Source organism: Ovis aries, chromosome 7 (assembly GCF_016772045.2).
Source record: "Ovis aries strain OAR_USU_Benz2616 breed Rambouillet chromosome 7, ARS-UI_Ramb_v3.0, whole genome shotgun sequence".
In the NCBI taxonomy this organism is placed as follows: Eukaryota; Metazoa; Chordata; class Mammalia; order Artiodactyla; family Bovidae; genus Ovis; species Ovis aries.
The window spans coordinates 16657160-16676894 of NC_056060.1; the positions used below are offsets into that span (position 1 = coordinate 16657160).

General features: G+C 49.2%; 1 long non-coding RNA gene across 1 annotated transcript; it reads left to right on the top strand.

Annotated features, from left to right (window-relative positions):
- The first annotated feature begins 2727 nt into the window (after positions 1-2727).
- Positions 2728-5138, top strand: LOC105611452 (uncharacterized). Its single transcript, XR_001041426.5, has 3 exons — positions 2728-2889; positions 4300-4394; positions 4915-5138. It is a non-coding gene; the product is annotated as an uncharacterized LOC105611452 (long non-coding RNA).
- The last annotated feature ends 14597 nt before the right edge of the window (positions 5139-19735 follow it).

A 19735-nucleotide genomic window follows, 5' to 3' on the forward strand; every position in this document is an offset into this window, starting at 1 on the left:
TCTGGAGAAGGCAATGGCACCCTACTCCAGTACTCTTGCCTGGAAAAGCCCATGGGCGGAGGAGCCTGGTAGGTTGCAGTCCATGGGGTTGCTAAGAGTCAGACATGACTGAGCGACTTCACTTTCTCTTTTCACCTTCATGCATTGGAGAAGGAAATGGCAACCCACTCCAGTGTTCTTGCCTGGAGAATCCCAGGGACGGGGGAGCCTGGTGGGCTGCCGTCTATGGGGTCGCAGAGAGTCAGACACGACTGAAGCGACTTAGCAGCAGCAGCAGCAGCAGCAGATCTGCTCTCAGTTCTTTATCAATGAGAACCAGTGAATTCTTTTATGTTTTAAACCACTTGAATGAGATTATCTGTCACTTAAGGTAGAATGAGTCCTCATTTACACAAGTGTGACCACAGGATTAGCAAAGAAAAGACCAAATATAAGGAGATATGTGTGACTGCTCACTTAGTCGTGTCCAACTCTTTGCGACCCTAGGGACAGTAGCCCACCAGGCTCCTCTGTCCATGGGATTCTCCAGGCAAGAATGCTGGAGTGGGTTGCCATTTCCTTCTCCAGGGGATCTTCCCGACCCAGGGATCAAACCTGTGTCTCCTGTGTCTCCTGCCTTGGCAGATGGGTTCTTTCCTACTGTGCCACCTGGATACGTTCCCAAATGTTGACAGTACTATCTTTGGGTGGCAAGATCATGAGTTATTCTTATTTATTTCTTCATATATTTTATTTAGTTTTCCTACTTTTTTGTAGCAAGTACGTTTTGTGAATAAAGAACAAACAGACAAAGAAAACCTCCAGGAAATACTATATTAAATACTTCAGTTTGGGAAGGCAAGAGGCTGAAGGGGTCAGTTCTCAGGCCCTGCGGAAGCCATGGGTCACTGTCAGGCACTCCTGGAGGGCTGGGTGGTGGAGGCAGGCCTCCCACCCAGCCCCGTAGCAGACCTTTCAGGAGTTCCCCTTAAAGTTGGATGAGGGCATCCTTCTTCACACAGTGAGAAGCAAACTTAAAGCAGCTGTTCTCTCCAGAGAAGGCTCAAGTTGAAAATAGAAATGACTTCAAGTGGTTTTGAACCAGTCTTGAATGGCAGTTCTGTCGCAGACTTGGAGGGAGGTGTGGTATGTGTGGGGCTGTCTCTGGCCTTGGGGTGGAAGTCAGGGAGGCCCCTAGGAGCCTTGGGGGCCAAGCCAGGACCATCTGCAAGGCTCAGTAGCCACACCAGACCTACCTGGTCTCCCACATGAGGGTTTGGGCAAGGTGGGTGGCAGCACACTGCCCACAGCCTAGCTGAGCACCCAGAGCTCAAGAAAGCACACGTGTTTTTGCACTTGCTGCATCCTGAGTGGCACAGAGGACAAGCGAGCCATGGAGCATGGAAACCCCAAACCTTGAGTCACCCCTGGCTATTGCCTCAGGCACAGAACTCCAACTGCAGGCACTCACTGCTGCTTATGTCTGTGCATCCAGGAAGCAGAGCGATGGCAGTAAAAAAGAAGTTTAGATGGAGTCAGGCTGAGCCAGGGAATTCCTGTGTGTGTGTGTGAGAGAGAGAGGGGGAGTTTTGGAAATTGTGCAGTATTATAGTCTTTCCTTAAGTGACACCTGGCATTGAGTTTTCTCAATGTGGGTTCCCTTGTCATCTAGTTCTTGAAATGGGCATCAAGGAAACATGTTTGCAGCAGTCTTCCTTTGGGAGCTAATTTATGAGCACTCTTGTCCTGTGTTGGAGAATCACAATGTACACCAGTGTATTAAAGGCTCTGAGAGGTCTTTCAATGAAGGAACCTGGTTGATTGAAGGATTCCAGGACTCATTTGAGGGGGTGGGCATCACCCACAGGCTGGATGGAATGAGGTGTAAGGCCAACTGTGCAGAAGGTGACTACTCCCTGAAATGTGGACAGGGGCCATCTAGAGCATGGTGGAGTTTGGGGCACGGATGTGTGGACCAGCCAGGTAAGTGGGGTCATTAAGCCCCAGAGCATTAAAATCATAGGATAGATGGTAAAGACCTTGGATTTCCCCTGATTTAGATACCTCACATTATAGAGACAGCCACTGAGGTCCATAGGAAGGAGCTGAGTTACTCCTTGTCACCAGAGTTCTCAGCTGTACACCATTGATGCTGATGCTGGATAAGCCGGGAGGAGCAGATTCGATGGGTGTACCCTTAGGGAGACTGCCCATCCACTGGAAGCTTGGAGAACCAAGTTCACAAAATAGGAAGGTGCCCAAGGCAAGTGGGTTGCTGAGCCCATGGCCATATATGACCCGAAGTTGGATTAGGCAGCTTCAGCTAGAGGCAGGATGCGTTAGAAACTGACCCACAGCTCTTTGTGTCACCCTTGGTCGGAGCAGCCAGTTGACTCAGCACAGGCCGTGTGCCCCTCCTCAGCCGTAAGGTCTGGGAGAACACGTGTCTGGCTGGCTTGGCTTCTGTAGCTGAAGCCTGGAGCCTGTCTTTCCCCATGACTGGCAGAGGAAAGCAGCCCAGTCGTTTGGCTCAGGGCAGAGCGAGGTTGCACGCCCCATCTCCTAGTTTCCAGTTCACATGATTCAGTCATGTGTCCTGTAAATATTTCAAATCTGGATTTATCGAACAACATGGACCTTGGCGAGCTTCTACCTACCATGGTAGGGTAAAATTTTGAAATCACTTAAACATTCACCCGACTGTTCCTCCTCGTTTGTCTCCTGCCCTCTCCCTGGTCTTTACTCCCAACCTCATGATACAGTCGTCACAGCAGAAACAGAAGAACAAGCAATCACAGAGATTTTGAATTTCATGGCAGAGAAAATAGTTTTGTGGGGGGGCGGTCTCAAAGTCTTTCCTTTGGAGTATCTAAACCCTAAGTGTGCATGACTCGGGAGGACGAAGGTGTGGTAAGTTAACCTTTCCCCCCCCACTGCCCCCCCCCCCGCCGCCCTTACCCAGAAGGGGGTTTCGGAAAGAAAGACTTAGATGCTGACATGGAATTCTGGCTGGGAACGGTCCTGCCAGACACTTCATGTCCCCAGACCCTGGAGTTGAGGGGGAAATAGGATACTCAATAGTTTGGGGGCTCTGAGAATAGAGGGGAACAGGCACCCCACTCCCTGAGACAAGTTGGGGGACTCGAAGCTTCGTAGAAAAGCATCAGCATTCAGCAAGGGACCAGCCTGAGGGCCCAGGCTACGTCACAAGCTTGCATCTCATTGGGATGGGGCAGGATACGTTTGCTGATGCCCCCGAGGGCCTCATGCTTGGAGAAGTGGAGATGTGACATCAGGAGCATGGACCAACAGCAGCAGAGTGGCAGAAACGAGGACTCCTCACCAGCCCACGTGGGTGTCCGTGAGGGGCCAGTGCCCCGCTCAGCGGAGGCTGACGTGGACAAGCGACCACAGAGCGTGCTCCCTGGCTGGTCTGATACCTGTTTCCTGACCCCAGTCAGGTGCCACATCCAGAAAATGAGAGGGGGCCCCTGAGGCAACTAAAATGGAGATTCTGCCAAAAGTAGAATGGGGAGGTCAATGGGGAATTAAGCTTTTATTTCCCATTTGAATTTGTGGTCTATGAAATTAATTCTAACATAATACAGTTAAAACTAATCCGCACTATTTTAACAAATAAATGTTTTAAGCATCTCTTTTTTTGAATTATTACCACACACTCTGTGATGCTGGATTTTCCTTACCCATACTCTGGATTGAAATTAAAATGATGGATGGCACACTGGCACTTATTTTTTTTTTATATATAAAATAGGGCTGACCCTGGTGACTCTGCTGGGGAGTCCCACCCGCAGCCCATCCACAGCTGAGTGTCCAGGAGCAGACCAGGTCCCTCATTTAGCTCAGCCTCCTGGGCTGAACACTCCATGAGTCACTCTTCTTCCTGGTGGAGTAAACACTGGTGAGATGATGCTGATGAGAGTCCACTCATCCTTTGGTATTTGTTGGGGGTTGGCTCCAGGATCCCTGAGGGCACCAAAATCCTCAGATGCTCAAGGTCCTCATAATTTGCCCTCTGAATACAGTTTTGCACCCCAGGATAGGGAGGAACAACTAAGCATTTATTGAAAAAAAAATTTGAGTCTAAGTGGAGCAGTGCTGTTGAAACCCATGTTGTTCAAGGGTCAACTGTACTGTGAAAACCCCAAATATCTGTGTGTGACTGGGCCTCCCCTTGGGGCTCGGTTTCCTCATCTGTAAAAGTTGCTTTGCTGCTCACAGCAGTCCAGCTCTCAGGCTCCCTGTGACTGCCACGGACTGGTGTCTTTCCTTGAGCCTCTTGTTTCATCTTCTTAACAGCCCTGCCAGTTTACAGATGCTGAAAGTAGATGTACAGAGAAAGGACTTGCCAAAGGCCAGACACTTAATTCATCGAATCTAGGACTTCAATGATGGTAAGACACATCATGATTTTATAGAAAGAAAGAAAAAGAGCTGACAATTATAACTGCAAGGGGTTGCAGATCCTAAGACCACTCTAATGTCAGAGATGTTAAAAGGTATGAAAGGTGATGAACTGATGGACTGTTGAGATGAGCAGACAAGGGTGCAATCCTGAGTCTGAGGGATGCAAAGCTCAAGGTCTTTACATTCGGACCAGCTGCCAAAGGCTGATGTGAGTGAGACTTGAAAGGGCCACAGGACGCAAGAGGACTTCTCAGCTCGTGGCGTGCAGTGCAGACACAGGAATCATCACCGGGGGGGATGTGCCAACAGCTGGAGTGGAATAAATCCCTGGCTCTTACAGAAGTCACCTCGTTTAGGCAGATTTTCAGTGAACTGGAATTGGGGTGGGATTTCGGTGGAATTTGGTTACAAGGCCAAAAGCTCATTCCTGCCTAGGTGTCTGATACAGTGTTATGAGTCAACACATCCAAGAACAGCTTGGCTTACCCCAGACCCAATTCCCTACAGGGGCTAAGACTCCAGATTTGTTGGAAATCTAAGAAGCCTTTTGGTTGACGTGACAGACCAGAATGAAGTCCAGAAGACCAAGAGCGCATGGACTCCCTCAGGCTCTGCCCTGGCCCTGAGTCTGTGGCTGCAGGAGGCACTGGGGTCTGCATCTCACCAGCCCTCTCCTTGGGTAGGGCCAGTCCCACCTCCCTGGGCGCACTTTATTAAACATTTTTAACTTATATTTTTGCTGTGTGCTGGCTTTCTCTAGCTGCAGTGAGCTGGGGCTACTCTCTATGTCCTGCAAGGGAAGCGGCTTCTCCTTTTGCAGAGCACAAGCTCTAGCGTGTGCAGGCTTGAGTAGCTGCCGCACTCGGGCTCAGCAGATGTGGTGCACGGGCTTAGTGGCTCTGCAGTAGGTGGAATCTTCCTGGACCAGGGATCAAACTTGTGTCTCCTCCATTGGCAGGCAGATTCTTAACCACTGGACCACCAGGGAAGTCCTGGGGCCCACTCTTGACTAGGGATGTGTTTGGGTCAAATGGAAGGTCAAGTATTCATGGGCCCTGGAAACGGCCTTTGCAGTGAAACCCTCCCCCAAATTAGATCTTTCTCCTGGACAGAGCCTGAGTTCCCATGGCTTGGGACATTGGGATCTAGATCTTGAGTCGCTTCTCAGGGTGTAACTAAGTCTGCATCTTGGCCTGTCTTTTCCTGGCTCCCTTGCCTCCTCTGCCATTTTCCTAGGTAACCATTTGACATGAGTTACTGTTAACACACTTGGGCATGACCTGTGCCAGCTCTTTAGGGACCTAATTTTATCAGTTCTACTCAACACTCTCCAAAGTAGAAATTATCCTCCCATTTTAGTTTTTTTTTTTTTTTTTGCCAGACCACGAACAATGTGAGATCTTAGTTCCTTGACCAGGGATTGAACCCTTGGCCTCTGCATCCCTGCATTGGAAGCCCAGAATTTTAAGCACTGGACCAGCAGGAAAATCCCTCATACCCGTTTTAAAGATAGCAAACTGGAGACTCAGCAAAGCCAAGAAATAAGACATCCAAGGCCACACAGCCCTTTAATAAGAGAGGTCCTAGCCACGTCTCTACAGTGTGCTGAGAACCACGCCTAAGTCAGCGGAAGCGCTCAGCTACTTGTCAGATGACAGAGTGAAAACTCCCTGATGATGATGCTAAAAATCTTGCTGTGAACTAATTGTTATTTACTTTTATTCATCTGAGCACCTGCTTTTGTGCCCAGCGTGGACCTACAGATGAAGTGGGTCCTGGGCAACCGAGGTTGTAACATATACACACACGCACACTCTCCTCCCTTAATGACCCGCCTGCAATTGATCTACTGCTAAGTAGCATTTCGTGTACTGGGGAGCTTCTATTTCCACACTAGCAGCAAATCTGACCTTTGTGTCAGCTGCCAGCTGCTTATAATTCTGACAGATGCAAGCACATTTCTGGGAAGCTGTAGCCTCTCAGGACCTCACAGATCAACAGGCAACGCTGGCGGCTTTGGTAAGATTGATCGGCCAGCGAGAATCCCATTTACAGCCCAAACGGAGCCTCGGTTTACCGTGGCCTGGGCTCTGATGACTTCGACAGCTCCCTTCTAAATCTGTCAGCCGGGGCTGGTGGCGATATTAAAGAACGCTCTATTTATATGAAGCAGCAATTAGAGGAATGCTGGCCAGTGGGGCACCGCTTCCAAGTAAATCCCCGGCCTTCCAAATGGTGTCATGCTTGTGGTTATTTTAATCCGCTTGGAATTTCAGGGATATTAATGTGACGGGCCATCGTGGAGGATTAGCCAGGTTTATTTCTGCTGACATTTCAGAGAGCATACTCAGGTTCCCAAGACGGCTGTGCCTCCCTCCAAGCACATCCACATCCCTGGGGCGGAGGAGGGGCGGCGCCGGGGAGGGAGGGGCAGCTGCAGAGGCGGGGAAGCTCCCCTGTCCTGCGGCCCATCGTTCTCTTCCTCCCCTTTTCCTGGGGCACCCCCATTTTCTGCCCACCTCCCTTTGGGCCCCTCCACTTTCATGTCCTTGTTCTGTCCTTTTCTTATTTTCTCTAGGAAATCGAGCTGTGTCTGAGATGGCCTTTCAGACGTGAGTGTCAGGGTCCCATTTGACATTTAGTGGGGCACTGGTTATAATAACTTGACCTAGGAATGGGATTGCCAGATATTGGGTTGGCTAATAAGTTAGTTGGGATTTTTTCATAAGACATAATGGGGGGGAAAAAAACTTTTTAGTCAACCCAACGAATTATGGCATGCTCACTTAAATATAGAGTTCAGATAAGCACCTAAGACCATTTTTCAGTATATGTCCCACACAATATTTTGAGATATGCTTATAACACCAAAAACATAATTTCATTATTTATCTGAAATTATTTCACAGAGTGCCCTTAATTTTTATTTGCTAAATCTGGCAAGCCTATATGGAGAAGGTGGGTATCACGTAGAAAAACCACTGCTGGACCAAAAAGTGTCACACCTTAATGCAGGGGCCAGGCTTGTCCTTGGTCTCAAGCACCTTGTTAGAAATATTTCCATACCAGCTCGGAAAGTTCCTCATCTCCCTGAGGGCCTCCCAGGACCCTCCCAGATGTTCCCCACCGGGCGTCTGTTAGAGCCGCCAGGGCCCTGGGCATCCCCTTACACAGCCTCTTAACTCTGATTTTTTCCTTGCTACACTGTAGGTCTCCTGAGGGCACAGACCAGGCCTTATGTCTCTTTAGATCCCCAGGTCCTGACAGGCACAACATTTAGAGACAGTCAATAAATATTTATTGAATGAATGGATGGATGAGTAAAAGCAGGTTTTACTCCAATAACGATGATGTCACCTATCAAAGCATTTTGGAAACCCTTTTTAGTTTAATGATGAACTAACTTAGAAGAGCAGGCTGCTGGTGCTGGTTATGAACTTATCAGTTGCAAGATTGTAGGGAACGTCTGGGAGGGTCCTGGGAGGCCCTCAGGGAGATGAGTTGGTATGGAAATATTTCAATGTTTTAGCCATAAGCCTGGCTGCATTGCCAGGGAATGAAGGAAATGAATGGCAACCCACTCTAGTATTCATGCCTGGAGAATTCCATGGGCAGAGGAGCTTGGCTGGCTACAGTCTATGGGGTTGCAAAGAGACAGGCACGACTGAGAGGCTAACCCTTTCACACACTTTCATAGGCTACATTGTTGTATACAGCAGCTGAATATTATCGCTTACCTGTTCTGGAAACAGAAATATCTTCACACACACTTCCCTGGCCCTGACAGGTAAGCAAACAGATGCAGAGAGGTTAAGATTTTCACTGGACTCACAACTCAGCTGCTGTGCTAGGTTTGGATACAGCCAGCCTGATCACAGCCTCCAAGCCAGAAGCTCTTTCCCAATGATTTCTGCCCCTTTATTATGTTAACATACCTATTGTTGTTGTTTAGTCTCTAAGTTATACCCGACTTTGCCACTCTATGAACTATAGCTCGCCAAGCTCCTCTGTCTGTGGGATTTTGCAGGCAAGAATACTGGAGGAAATGGAGTTGCCATTTCCTTCTCCAGGGGACCTTCCCACCCGTTGGATCAAATGCCTCCTTCATTGGCTGGTGGATTCTATACCGCTGAGCCACCCAGGAAGCCGAACGCACCTATGCTTCCAGGCATAGTCTAAACACTTTCTTTTTTACATGCAGTTTTTTACATGGTCTGCTCTGGTTGCTATAACAAAACACCGTGGACTCTGTGTCCTAACCAGCAGAGGAGTTTTGCTCAGTTCTGGAGGATGGAAATCTAAGACTAACATGCCAGTCGATTCAGTTCCTGGTGAGAACTATCTTCCTGGATGGGGGAATGCCTTCTTGCTGTGTCTTCCCTCACAGGGCAGGAAGAGAGAAGGAGAGAGGGTTCTCTATGTGTCTTCTTGTAAGAGCACTAATCCCATCACAGGGTCTTTACCCTCCAGATCGCACCTGAACAATTCTTCCCTAAAGGTCCCATCTCCAGATACCATCACAACGGGGGTTAGGACTTCAACACATGAATTTGGGGAGGACATAAGCATTCTAGAACCCAGTCCACACAACAACTCTATGAAATAGGTCCTCTTATTAGTCCCACTTTACAGATGAGAAGTCGAGCCACCCTGAGGCTAAGTTACTGGGCTAAGGTCATGCAACCAACCTGGGAGGTAGGAGCTACTGTTGAGACAGGTCTCCAGGTATTTGCATTCAACTCTCTGATCCTCTCCACTCAGACATCACCTCCTCCATGAAGCCTTCCAGGACACCCAGACTGACAGCCCCCCCTCCTGTTTCTGCAGCATTGCCTATATCCCTGTTGAATTAGAATTGCCTGGTAACTTGTTGCCCATCCCCACTGCCCACTGGATTTCAACGTTGTTCCCTTCACTGCATCTCCAGTCACCATTCTTGGCACAAGGTGGATGCTTTGCCTGTATCTATGCAGAGGATGTCTCCAAAACCCATGGTCTCCTCTGCCATCAGGCCCCAGACAGCCTGGCAGGCCAGTGAGGAGGAACCTATGTGCTGGGACATGGGCCACCTCCCTATCAAGCCAGGCCTTCCAGGGTGAGAACCACTTGGCTTTCTGTGACTTGGACTGTGGCTGGGATGCTAGGAACCCCGCAAAAGCCCACCTGAGCCTGTGGAAATGTAAAAGTCAGAGGGTTTTATTGCCCTTTTAGGAGTCTTTAGACAGTTCCTTCTGGAAATAATTTTAGACATCAACAAAAGCCTAGAGGTATCCAGAGCTCGGCAAGGGACCGAGAGGGAGGCAGGCCTGGCCTCCGCGACCAGCTGCTCCACCCAAGTGTCGGGCCAGGAGGAGGTTTATTAGGCGCTGGCTCTCCATCCCAGAGACCTGCTCATAACTGTCCCCAGCTTTTTTCCTTGGGCTGAGTGCCCGTTCCTCCAGAGTGGGTCATGGAGGGAGAGGGGGATATGGAGCATTCTATCTGAATTCACCCAGGGTGTATGTGCTTGGACGGGCTGGAGGCTACTGATGGGGAAAAGACTGATGCTCGCTAGCAGCCCGGGTTTGAGACCCAGATCTGCCACTTCCTTGTCTAACACTTGGGAGCAAGTCTTGACTCTCCAGGTCTTCGTCCCCTCATCGCTCAAACAGGGATCGTAGTATCAGAGGGTAACGATGCAGGTTGTCAGAGAGTGGAACTTTGGAAGTGTCTGCATAACTCAGGCACACCACCGACAGAGTTCCTCAGGCTATGACTGATGGTCTAAACAAACTCAGACCTTGGCATCAAGAATAATAAAAATATGAACTTTGGCCCTGCCTTCTAGAGTCTACACCCTAACGTGCCTTCACCACCCTGGGGGTGTTTCAGGCATCGTGTGCTGAGCTGGGAGTAGACAGGTGGGACAGAAGCCATCAGAAGCCATCCTTCTAGTGCAGGATAATGGGGGCCTGGAGCGATGCTGCAGGGAGAGGCAGGGCTGGGGAGATGTTGAGGGCTGAGGACCAACTCTGGGAGGTGGGACCGGACAGCACAGGGCCTCTTAGCTGTCGGCAGGAAATTATTCTCCATTTCCTAGAATTTTGTAGAGGGTGGTGGATGGGGAGTAGAGAAGTGGAGTTGAGGCCCCCATTTCTCCACAGGCCCTGGGAAGAGCACCCTCAGATGGAGGGACACTCAGGCAGCTCTGAAACCATGTCCTTCGTGTCTGTCACCCCTTGCTTTCTTGCCCAGAAATCTCCGTGCTTTGTTGCAATCACAGTGAGCCTGTTAAGTGTTGTCTTGGGTGTCTCTGTCAATGCTCCTTTATTTTCCATCCACTAAACAAGCGTGGCTCCCCAGGTGGCTCAGTGGTAGAGAATCCACCCGCCAATGCAGGAGATGCGAGTTCAGTCCCTGGGTCGGGAAGATCCAGGGACTGAGAAGGGGCCGAGTTCAATCCCTGGGTCGAGAAGGAAATGGAAACCCACTCCAGTATTCTTGCCTGGAAAATCCCATGGAAAGAAGAACCTGGTGGGTTACAATCCATGGGGTTGCAAAGGGGTCAGACATGACTTAGCAACTAAACAACAACAAAACTAAGCACGTGTTTTAGAGGGCCGAGAATGCCGCTCCGCTTAGACCTCAGCATCTGGCTTAATTTCCTGGGGTGTGTGTGTTTATATATAAATATATATGATTTTTAAAAAACTTTTCTCATGAGAGGGAAGGCCTATTGGCTTTTACTCTTGGAGTAGATGCTTCTATTCAGAAAGAGACGAGGTTGGTCTTCTTTGTCCCTATCACCAACTCTGCCAAAGGCTGCGGGACAGGCTCCTTGTGGAGACAGACCTGCCCTGCCCAGTGCCGGGTGATGTGTCTGGCGCCCTGTGCACAGGCCGAGGGCCACAAGCCCTGGTGCTGGGCCCCTTGACCTCTAGTCAGAGAACCGACACCTCGTGGAGATCATCCGGCTTCAGTCCTCAGAGGAGGAGGGGATGTGGTGGTCTTTCTCCCTTTCCTTCCCATTGCCCATCCCCCACCTCATGGGGCCTTGCTCTGAGTGCCGGCTGGAGGGAGGGCGCCAAGCCACACGTTCAAGGGGTCCCAGGATATAACTGGCTTTCCTTTGAAATCCTTCAGCTGGCGAATGTTCTCAATAAAACCAGACTGGGATTGGAGCACAAGCCTTCAGTAACACTTAGCTCATGAGTGAAACCAGACAGAGGGTAATGCTATTGGTTCCACGTGGGGAATCTGGATTTTAAATCAATTTGAAATCCCATTTGGAGAATTTCTTCTGGGTGGAAATTTGAGCGCCGCCTTTGAGAGAGTGAGGTCAGGTTGGCCCACAGAGGCCAGGAATGACTTCGATAGGAAGCCACCCGTGGGATGGAAAGAGTTCGCAGGAGCTCATAGCAAGGGGGGAAAGTCCGGCGAGAATGGAATCCAGTCTGGAAGACTGGCGTAGGGCTGCACCAGGCCAACTTGGGCTCAAATTACCACACAAATACTGGAAAGAAAGTGTTTACTACCTCAGAGCTCAGCCGAGAGACAGAAGAGGAAAGGAAGGAGTGAGAAAGAAAAAAAGGAAAATAAAACACGCGCGCGCCTTCTCTGACACCGCAGGCACTATGTGAACTGGCTACATTAACTCCTGGAGGAGTGAGTGAGTGTGTGCGCGCGGGCCATTATACCCGTGCCCAACAAGTGCTCATTTGTACTGTTCTGTGCTGAGGTGCTCAGTCGTCGTGCCCGACTCTTTGCAACCCCATGGACTGTAGCCCACCAGGCTCCTCTGTCCATGGGGATCCTCTAAGGCAAGGATACTGGAGTGGGTTGCCACGCCCTCCTCGAGGGGAACTTCCTAATCCAGGGATTGTGAACCCAGGTCTCCCATACTGCAGGTGGATTCTTTACCAGCTGAGCTACCAGGGAAGTCCAATTTGTACTGTATCCACTGATAAACCTTCACATTAGTTAAATATCCATTATCTCACAGCCCTTCAATGGGCCTCTTCACCTCCCAGGATTCTGTTTCACCATCTGTCCAATGTAGATAATTCCCCATCCAGAATCCACATGGAGGGAGGAAACAGGCAGGGTGTTAGCATCTATAGCCACGGATCAAATCCAGTGTTAACACAGACCAGCTGTGTGAAATGCTTCCCTCAGTCATCCAGCAAGTCTAACTTCACCTTTCTGACTTCTCGGTTTTCCCACACATAGAATGGGTCAAAACCAGGGGCACACACTGTGGGGTGTTTGCTGAAGGTATGCAGAGCAGTGGTTTCTGTCCAGCAGCCATCCAGGCCGGCACAGCTAACAACAGCTCGGACACAGGGTGGTCTTAGGAAGGACAAAGGCGGCTGACTCCCTCTTCTCTAGGGATCCACTCTGGGTTTGTTGGTGAAAACGATGAGCTATGGAGCCAAAGACAAGGGTCTTGCACAGCACAGCAAATACAGCCAATATTTTATAATGACTTTAAATGGAGTATTGTTGTTGCTCCGTCTTGTCGGACTGTTTATGACGCCATGGATTGTAACCCTCCAGGCGCCTCTGTCCATGGGATTTCCCAGGCAAGATTACTAGAGTGGGTTGCCATTTCCTTCATCAGGGTATCTTCCCAACCCAGGGACTGAACCTACATCTCCTGCATTGGTGGGCGGGCAGGCTCTTCCTTACCACTGAACCACCAGTGAATCCCTTAAATGGAGGATGCTGCTGCTGCTGCTGCTAAGTCGTTTCAATTGTGTCCAACTCTGTGCGACCCCAGAAATGGCAGCCCACCAGGCTACACTGTCCCTGGGATTCTCCAGGCAAGAACACTGGAGTGCATTGCCATTTCCTTCTCCAATGCATGAAAGTGAAAAGTGAAAATTGAAAGTGAATTCGCTCAGTCGTGTCTGACTCTTAGCGACCCCATGGACTGCAGCCTACCAGGCTCCTCCATCCATGGGATTTTCCAGGCAAGAGTACTGGAGTGGGATGCCATTGCCTTCTCCATAAATGGAGTATAATCTATAAAATATTGAGTTATTATGTTGTACACCTGCAACTAACATTGTAAATCAGATATTACATCAATTAAACAGAAAAAGGTTTAAATGTCCCACCTTCTGTCTCTATGACTGCTTTGGGCAAGTCTCCTAATCATTTTGGGCCTCAGTTTTCCCATCAACAGGGTGGAACTAGGCACATCTCTACGTTCCGGGAATGCTTGGAATAGGGCCAGATGTGAAAGTTGCCACCGATACTATTCAATTAGATTCTGTCTTAACACCTGCCACCAGAAATAGAGGCTCAAAATATGGGGGAAAATGGCTGGGTCTCTGGATTTGGTGACAAGTGATTCCTTGAAACATGTGACACCCTCCCTTGGCACAGTATAGGGAACACGGTGAAATTTTAAATGAAGTTTGGCTACACACAGCGTGATTAAGAGCTCAGGCAGGTCCTTCCCTCTTTCCTCCTGGAAAGCCTCACAAATCTAGCCAAACAGCTTACATGATCATTACAGTGCATTGACATCCAACGCTGTTCCCATTAAATGCATTCATTAGCTTGCAAACGTTCAATAAAAGCCCTTTGGATAGCTTCTTACTCCTCACCCCCTCCCTGGGTTCCCTATCAAAAGACGCCCCCAACTTTCCTTGCTGTTGTCAAAGACCTCCCCCAGACCCCCACCAGACTGTCACCTACTAGGCTAGAGTTTCTGCCCCATGGAGAAACTGTCTTCAGAAAGATATAAATAGGGCTAATTTAAGTATCTTTATGACCGTGGCTCCACCAAGGACCGAGCGACAAGATAAAGAGATTCCTGAGACTTTTCTTCAAAAGTGACTTCATGTCTTAGTTATCTCCTCTTTGAGAGCAAATGTCTTTCAATTATGCCACGCCTGCGAGCAGGAGGCATGGGATTTATGCTTGAAATGTCCCCCATTCACCAGTGATTCAGGTTTGTTTGTGCCATCGACGAATCTTTGTGCTGGCAATGCTGATGTGCAGAGAACGTGGTTTGATTTCACATAGAAAAGCTCCCCATTCAGCGTGACTTTCCAGGTGTGCTGTAGCACAAAGGGCTTGATGTTCCGGTAATTTGTTATTGAAACTCAAAGTCAATCATATGGCTTTTGAGGCCCCCTCTGCCTGCTGTGTTCATCCCCACTCTACCTGAATGCTGCATTGCTGTAGAGGCAGGGCATGGAGGTCAATGCCAGAACTCCTGGGCCACTGGCTAGTTGAGGTGCCCTTGGGCAAGGCGTCTGACCTGCCCACAGGGTTGCTCTGGGATGAAACAGAAGTGGATGTTGTCCTGGGAACTGTGCAGTGCTACACAGATGAAACGTTTCTCTATCTTATCTGCCCGCTGTCTTCCATCTGCTTGCCTCTGATGTTTTAGTCTGAATCACAGCTAACACTCATACCAAGCAATAACTGAGGGACTTCTGGACTGTTCTTTCTGTCCAAACGACTACATATTAGTTGCATTACCCATGGTTTTTCCTGGTGCTAATGCAGCAGATGCAGGTTCGATCCCTGGGTTGGGAAGGTCCCCAGAGAAGGAAATGGGAACCCACTGCAGTATTCTTGCCTGGGAAATCTCATGGACAGAGGAACCTGGTGGGCTATAGTCCATGGGGTTGCAAAGAGTTGGACATGACATAGCAACTAAACACCTCCAGCAGTTTTCCCAAGAGGGTTGGTTTGTGTTTTGCCTCAAGGGCTTCAGGGACCCATGGGAGTGAATGAAAGAAAACTTCTGGCTAGTGTGGCAGCCCCTGGAGGACGAGAGCCCCTCAATCTGCTGGGGAAAGGGAGAGACTCCAAGGTTGGCATGAAGGGGTATTACTCCCAACTAAAGATTAGTTACATGAAAGCTCAGAATTCTGCTGGTCTCTGGGAGGAGACAAGGAAACCTCTGGTTTCTGTCGGTGAAGCCCCGATTCTACCCGAGGAGCCCTTGGTAACGAGAGCTCTGTTTCCCTGATAAGACTTGGGTAGTGATGGCAAGGTGAGCTTCCTGTCCCCGTGGCATAGATGACTGGAATGCAGAGAAAGCTCTGATCCTCTGAAGAGGCTGGACTGGCTGGTTCACACTGCTGATTAGCAGGTGTGTTGACAAACTTTCTAAAACATTTTCATGGTGAGAAAGTTGTGGGGGGAAAAAAGACTCCTAATGTTAAGAATAGCTAATAATTCAGGCATTCGAAATACACACGTCTATCATCTTTATATAAGTCCCGTGAACTGATCGTTTTTATCCTCACTGTGCTCAAGCTTGCAGCTCGGAGGGATGAAATGACTTTCCCAAGATCACATAACACAGGACAGACAGGATCCATAGCAGGGCCTTTGCCAGGATTCTACACTAGCCATCTACTCCAGCTGGTTGTTATTGTGGCCAGTGTGGCTACAGTTTGGGCATCGTGGGACAGCTGAGTGGCCGGGTTGCGGCATGGGACAAGCTGTCCCGCAAAGCCAAGGGAAAGCCCTGCTGAGCCCTTCCAGGTATCCCACCTGGAGGCTGTGTTGAAACAGGGCACTCAGCCTATATCACACAGGTACAGAGATGGGTGAGCTGCAGGCAGGGCTGTGTGGACCCAGCTCCCAGAAGCAGAGGCCTGAGCCTTGCGAATTGTTGTTGTTTAGTTGCTAAGTCAGGTCCACCAGCCCTCCAGGCTCCTTCTGTCCATGAGATGTCCCAGGTAAGAATACAGGAGTGGGTTGTCATTTCCTTCTCCATCCCTCCTAGGGCCCTCACACCCCAAGCACAAACCCTGGCAGGACCCAGTATCTTGTGGGAGCAGAGCCTGAGGCCCCTTCTTGCTGCCTTTAGCTTGGGCTCGGGGCTTGAGTGAGGAGAGGGGGAAAGGACTCTGGCCTCCCACACTCCTGTCTTTACAGTGAGGACCTTCATGATCAACAGAACCTCTACTGAGAATCACCCCTACAGGAACTTAAAGATCATTTTCTGAGCCCCTGACACTGGGGTATACTGTGCACTTGAGAAGGTTCCCAATAACAAGAGATGAGGAAGATGGACCTCCCCTCAGGCAGTCACACGCATCCTGGGGAGAGGAGTGAGGAGGAGGATGTGTGCGAATGGTGCCAGAGAGGCGCCTGCATGGGGGGTTTTGGAATGCATTACAAGCAGTGGAGACAAAACAGGAGATGGTGTCAGTGCCCGGAGACAAGGGCTCGAGCCTTTTCTCTGCCTGGATGCAGCTCTTACAACCTTGTTGTTTTATCTCAGAGTCGTGTCCAACTCTTTGTGACCCCGTGGACTATAGCCCTCCGGGCTCCTCTGTCCATGGGATTTCCCAGGCAAGAATACTGGTGTAGGTTGCCATTTCCTCCTCCAGGGGATCTTTCAGATCCAGGGATCGAACCCTCGTCTTCTATGTCTCCTGCACTGGCAGGCAGATTCCCTCACCACTGAGCCATCTGGGAAGCCCCTCTTCTAACCTTAAGAAGTCACTTTAAGCTCTTCTGTGCTCCATTTTCCAGTCTGCCAATGACGGTTTTCAATTAGAACAGAGGCTTTCAAACGTGCGATGGGCTCAGCAGCACTTGCTCTGGGAGGCAGAAGGATCTATGAGCTGATGTCATTGCTGATCTGGAGGTAGGAGCCTCCCTGCTCCTGGGAATCCAGTCTGCAGAATTGTGGGGGAGAGGGTCTATGAGGTGCTGGGCCAGCCCAAACATCCTGAATCCTCTAGCAGGGACGATACAGTTTCAGTGGTACCTGGAGTGTCAACCAGCTTCCCACTCTGCCTCGTGTGGTTACATTGCCTTGGCCTTGGGGATCAGGTAAGGATCTCTGGGTGCAAATAATGAAAATGGCTCTGGGTGACAAGACAAAAGGAAGACTTGGGGGCACCACGGACTTGAAAGAGGTGCAGAACCTCTGGATCTCAGTAGATTTGGAGGCTTCAGAAGAGGAAGGTGGTAGAACATCCCTGAATGTTGCCCCCAATGTGCCTCGACCACAAACAGCCACCAATCTCTGTGGCTCTTGTTCAGATTCAGGTCCCCACAAGAGAGAATGTGATTGGTCCAGCAGGGTCAGGTGTTCACCCCTGGCCCAATCAACTTTAGCCAGGGCTGCGGGATGCCACTTGCCTATCTTGGGAGGCTTCCAGAGAAAGAGAAGTCCTGGTATTGTGGCAGCATTATCACTGGGTGGGTATACTGGTATACACACTGGATATATACCCCAGTGATACTGTCCATTCCTGGAAGATAAAAGTCATGGCTGAAATCTACATTTTAAAATGCCTCTCCCAAAGCAAAGCAAATTGCTCCAAGTCCAAAATATGGGCACAGAGATTTGGTTTCAGGGGTGGTGGGTGGGAGAATTTTTTTCTCTGTTTCCGCAATTGCAAAAACCTACAACTTTATGATGTGGGCAGAGCAATTTCATCCATTTTATGGACAGACCAGTCAAAACATACACCTCACTGGTCCTGGGAGTAGTGAATTTGAAAAATCTGAGTGTGCCTTTGAACGAGGAGGAAAGGGTGTGTGTATGGCATCCACAGAACCGAAAAGCATATCCAGACAGGCACCAAAAAGAGGAAATGACACTTATTGTTTGAATGTTTGCCACTTTAAATGTCCTGTGTTAATAAGAAGAATAATAAACCAATGGTTCAGGGATTTCTAATTTTCTCTTGCTCTCAAAAATTAGCATATTTTTTTCCATTTTCCTAAATTGCTACCTTTTAGATAATGTGTATATAATTACTGAATGCTCCCTGATTCCACCCAAACTCACTCTTTGTTAGGCTGGCTGACTTTGCCTGTATGCTGTCAGATGCTGGTGAGATTTTTTAAAGCACTGTTATGATTGATATAATTAAATCGAGACAAGGCTTCCATCTTGCTTTTTCCCCTCCTTCCTTTCCTTCTTCCCCTCCCCATTGTGGCAGAGTTGAGAGAGAGAGAGAGCATGAGTTGTCTTTGATTTGTTGGAACCGCTTTAGCAGGAGGCGCAGTATCCGCTTTTCGCTCAAAGAACTTAATAAAACACCCAGAGCAAACTTCAGGCTGAATTGTTCTCGTCAATTACTGGTGCGGCCTAGGGTTTCTCCTCGTTAATTGCTGCGAGCAGGGAAGCCTTACTCAGTGCACAGTGTACCCAAGCATGTATGGAGTTTAATGAATCATAGTAACTCTGCACTCCAAGCAATTAGGTAAATCTAGCTGTTAGTTAGTGAGGCATAAAATAAATTTAATCTCTCTTCTAAAAAATCAATTATAGTGCTGTAATGTATAATTCAATTTGGGTCATGCTACATAAATTTTCTGTTTTTAGTATGTTTTTAAACTGGTGGTTATTAGATTTTGCAAGCTGTGTGTGGGGGGTGTGTGTGCGTGTGTGTGGTGTGTTTGTGTGTGTGTATGTGTGTGTAGGCTGGAGGATGGGAGAAAGGGACAACTCAGAGTCTGGATTTATTAAGGAAATGGTGTCTCACAGGGTCTCTGTCCATTTGATTCAATGTTTTACTTGAGTACCTACTGTGTGCCAAGTCTCATGGAAGATAGAGGGGAAGTAGTAAACATCTGCCCTCACAGACCTTACCGTCTAGTTGATAGTACAAAACCAAACCAAACAAACCAAACAGAAAGTGAGAAAATAACGTGAAGCTGGATGAAACTGACGCAGGAGAGGGGTGTAGGAGAAAGAACTGGGGATACCTGGGCTTCCCTGGTGTCTCAGTGGCAAAGAATCCACCTGCCAATGCAGGAGACGTGGGTTCCATCCCTAAGTGGGGAAGATCCCCTGGAAAAGGGAGTGGGAACCCACTCCAGCATTCTTGCCTGGGAAATCCCATGGACAGAGGAGCCTGGAGGGCTGCAGTTCATGCGGTTGCAAAGAGTAGGGCATGACTGAGTGACTAAACACCACCACCGCCAATGTGGATGTCTGGGCTCTATTTTTAACTCTGCTACTGACCAGCTGTGGCCTCAGGGAAGTCACCACCTGTCTGAGCCTCAGTTTTCTTATCTGTAAAATGGGACCTGATAATCCCTTTCCCTCGGGTTTTTGAGATGGATCTGGGTGATGCTGGCTGGGAAAACACTCTGTAGTATCTTAAGTCTGCTGTCAAGCTGGAGGAAAGAGGATGTCAATATCTGGCCTCCTCAGTTCCCTGCAAGTGCCCAGAGATAGGGACCATGTCTTGCTCTCTCTGGCATTGTTCTCAGCCCCAGCCCTGGCCTGGCATGCAGAGAGAATGCTCCCGTTCTAGGAAGTGGAGGAGAAGTAGATGCTTCAGATCTGGGGGGCTGCCAAGGGAATACTTGGAGGGTAACCAGACAGGTATCCAACCCAGGCCAC